The 4,234-nt window shown below is 32.0% G+C and overlaps 1 long non-coding RNA gene across 1 annotated transcript; it reads right to left on the minus strand.

Moving 5' to 3' along the window:
- Positions 1-631: 631 nt before the first annotated feature.
- Positions 632-1,144, minus strand: LOC114281707 (uncharacterized). The gene is made up of 2 exons (XR_003635991.2): positions 828-1,144; positions 632-737 (listed from the first exon to the last, which is right to left on the minus strand). It is a non-coding gene; the product is annotated as an uncharacterized LOC114281707 (long non-coding RNA).
- Positions 1,145-4,234: the final 3,090 nt, after the last annotated feature.

Raw genomic sequence — 4,234 nt, forward strand, 5'->3', positions numbered from 1 at the left:
TCTGTGATCCACATATGATGTGATCATTAGAACTGTTTTTTTAAAATTTTAAAGTTAAAATTATCTATCATTATTGATATATTCGTGGGAGTCCTGAAATGAGCAGTGAGTGGGCCAACCAGAACCGACTCATTGATGATGAGTTATGCATAAGAAAACTGGACACATTGGGGGTGTTTGAGAAGCTAAGGTTTGATTTTTTTGGGTTAAAATTTATAAAATAATAAAACAGTTTAAAATAATTAATAAAATAAAATGTCATATTAAATCTATCATCATTTTATTTTTATTTTTTTTTTACGAACATCACATTCAATTATAAAAAAAAAATTAATTTTCTTCTTAAATATAAATATTTTAACCTACTAAAATAGCTAAAAATTAAAATAACTTATTAAAATAGTCAACTTCCCAAACGAGTCCATTGTGAATAGGAATGGCAACGAGGCGGGGCGGGGCCGGGGATCACCCTCCCCGTCCCCGATCCCCGATGGTGGAAATCCCCCCGTCCCCGGCCCCGATCCCCGACGGGGAATCAACTACCGCCCCCACCCCCGTCCCCTAACGGGGATCGTGTTTCCCCGACCCCGAAAATCCCCGACCAAAAAAAAAAAACACACACACACAGAGCTCCAGAAACCATCTTCATCTTCAGATCTGAACAACAACAATAACATCAACAAATCTCAACAACAACATCAATAGATCTTCATCTTCATCTCCACCATTTTTCAGATCTGCAGAACAAAAGCAAAAACACAAGAGAGAGAGAGAGAGAGAGGAGATCCGTGAGAGAGAGAGAGAGAGAGAGAGAAAGACGGAGATACCGTGAGAGGGAGATGAGTCGGCGGTGAGAAGGAGCGAAGAAGCCGACGGTGAGGGAGCGGCCGGTGAGAAGGAGCCGACAGTGTGGGAGAGATGCAGCGTGTGAGAGAGTGAGAGAAGCCGACGGTGTGGGAGAGATGCAGCGTGTGAGAGAGTGAGAGAGTGAAAGAGAGGGGCCAGATCTGTTGTTTACATGTTTGTTACCAACACACACACACACCAAACCCCACGCACGCACACCACACACACGTATGTATATATATATAATATATATAAACACACAGCACACACATATATTTATACATATATAAACTGGATCGGGGGGCTAAACGGGGCGGGGTCGGGGTTGGAAAATATATCCCCGTCCCCGGCCGGAATATCATCGGGGATTTATTTTTAAATACCATCCCCGGCCCGTCGGGGGTATTTTTCAGGAAAAAACCATTCAATTCGGGGTCGGAGGGTCGGGTCCCCGTCGGGTCGGTTTCAAATTGCCATCCCTAATTGTGAAGCGTGGTTATGCATAAGAAGACCCCACACAAGCTGATGATGAATTAAAGAGATTTAAGGATTGGTGTGGGGAGGGGGTTGATTTTTCAATTTTTTTAGTTTGGGGTTAAAAAAAAAATTGGGAAGAATTTTTTTAATTTTTTTTACTTTTTGTAAGAGAAAGAATGTAATGATTATAGATTATATATAATGTTTTGTCTTATTGAGATAAAAAAACCTATTTTATCTTTTTATAATTAAAATAGCTTCAAATCTAACCTAATCCTTCTTTCCAAACGAAGCCTTAAAAGGCCGTTTGGGTAGGGTTTTTAACTAAATTTTTTTAAAAAAAATTATATTATTTTCACTATTATTTTCCATATTATTTGGGAGTTGTTTGGGATGATCTAAATAAGTGTACTTTTTGACTTTTTATGAAATATGGGTTGGGTTGGGTTTGAAGTGATGTGTTTGAGAGGTGATGTGACTTAAATAAGATGATGTGACTCAAATAGAATAGTGACTTTTTGACTTTTTATCTTTTTTCAAGTATGCCAAACTTGGCCTTGAAGTAAATCATAAATATATTTCCTAAGATTTAATTAAAATATAAATAGTTTCTTATGATTTAAAAAATTATAAATATTTCCTTATCATAATATTTTATTTAATAAAATTAATTAAAAAATAAAATTTTAACTATTTTTTTGTATAATAATAAAATTATTTAAATTATTAATTGAAATAAAATTTTGATATTATTAAAAATTATTAATTAATATAATAATTTATTAATAAAGTAGATTATTTTGTTATAAAATTAAAAATTTTTAATAATATCAAAATTTTATTTGTAGATTATTTTGTTATAAAATTAAAAATTTTAAAAGATAAAATGTACTATAATATATCTTACTTTATTTAAAAAAATAATTAATGCATGAAACAGAGCCTAGTGTAGAGAGAGTATGTATCATGTATGCATCTGTGTGGTGTGGGAGAGATTGGAGGGATTCTCAATCAAAACAACAGAGACAGAGACCAAAGAGCAGAGAGGCAGCGGAGTCCTTTCTTACTGAGAGCGCCGCTTTCTTTTACTTTCTTGGCAGAGAAAGAGAGAGAGAGAGAGTAGTGTGTGGCTGTAGTGCAGTGTGTACCTTATCTGTATGTATCCATCCTTCTTCTCACTCCGTTTACTTGTGTCTGTTCGAGTCACTAAAGTCAAATACTATTCATGCGCCTCTCAATCTCTCCCCCCTCTCTCTCTCTCTCTCTCTCTCTCCAGATGCAATGAGGTTGCTGGAGTTGATGAGCAGAATGAGCTCTCTCCTCCGGGAAAATCATTTTGTTATTATAACGTTGGTTTGGGGGCGTGGGTTAATTTTTTAATTATTTTAATTTACGATTAAAATATTTTATTTGAAATAAATTTTTAATCTAAGATATTTTAATCTAAGAAAGTCATGTCTAATAAAATATGTGCCAATTAATTAACAAATTGAAGTGGGTTTTTGCTTTCAAGGCAACCAAACAAAGGGTCATTTTTTTTTTAATAAAAAAATTGAAAAATTAAAAGAAGAAAATAAATATACATTCCTCTGCCTCTTACGGCATTTTTTTTGTGTTGAATGAGTTTATTTTTTGTATTAGTTTTTTACTTTTTATCTAATGTTTCAAATTTAACCAATATAGATAGGAGTTAAATTATTCTTTGTTTTTTTTTTTCTTTTCTCCTTGAATGACACTTAGGACATGTTTGATTAGCAGTATTAGTGGTACTATTTTATTAACCTGTTAATCAAATAAGGCCTTAGTTTGAGTTTTATTTATTGCATAAAACACCTGTTTATTAGTTTGTATAGTATTTTAATAACATTCGAATTTATTAGTTTGTATAGCATTTTGATAACAATTGAATTTTATTAGTTTGTAAAATTAATCTATTAGGAGTTAAATTAATAGTATTAATGGTACTATTTTATTAAGGCATGTTTGACTACGAGTTAATTAATTTTATTAACAAATAAGGCCTTAGTTTGAATTTTATTAATTTTATTACGAGTTAAATTAAATTTTTTTTTTTTCCTTTTCTCCTTCAAGGACACTTAGGGCATGTTTGATTAATAGTATTAATGGTACTATTTTATTAACCTGTTAATCAAAGTGGTACTATTTTTATGAAATTATTTGTTGGCTTTTTGACTTTATGAAACAAAATTTGCTGTCTAAATATCTCAAAATAGAATGACTATGGAGGATCAATAAATGTATTCCATTCCACTGCATTATTTTCTGTGAGTTGGAGAGACATTTGAGTGCGACAAGATGAAAAAAGATGAGAGAATGTAATAGTGCTATTCTTATATACAAGATATATTACCTTTCTTAGGAAAAAGTGTCATTGTTCACATGAAATCACTATAATATTTTGGGCACCAAAAAATGCCATCACACATAAGAAATGTGTTTGGGGCTTCAAGAATGTATTTTTTTCATTTGTGTGTAAGTGACTTCTTATTTTGTCATGGTGGCTGACCACAATCACTCTTCAAAATAGGCAATGGCTTTTTTAATTTTTATTTTTATTTTTATTAAACTAATTTGAAATTGATTATTTTATTGTATACATTTTTATTTGCATAAGGCTTGGTTTGGTTTACTCATCTAAATTTGTTTGTTTCATCTGAGATGGTCCTAGAACAATTTGTGATCAATGTAACTTTTGATATAGTGGTCTTCCTATGGTTTTTTTGATATACTATTCAGGGCTATATTTGTTTGGGTATGCTACATAATACATAATTTCTCTTAAAAGTTTTACGAAAAATCATCTAGCCTTTGTTGATTGATTGATTGATTGATTGATCCTAAACATTTTTGATTGTTTGATCACAACTTTGAGACACTTTTCACAAAACAT

Source organism: Camellia sinensis, unplaced genomic scaffold, assembly GCF_055761805.1.
Source record: "Camellia sinensis isolate YWXY unplaced genomic scaffold, ASM5576180v1 Unanchor1, whole genome shotgun sequence".
Taxonomy (NCBI): domain Eukaryota; kingdom Viridiplantae; phylum Streptophyta; class Magnoliopsida; order Ericales; family Theaceae; genus Camellia; species Camellia sinensis.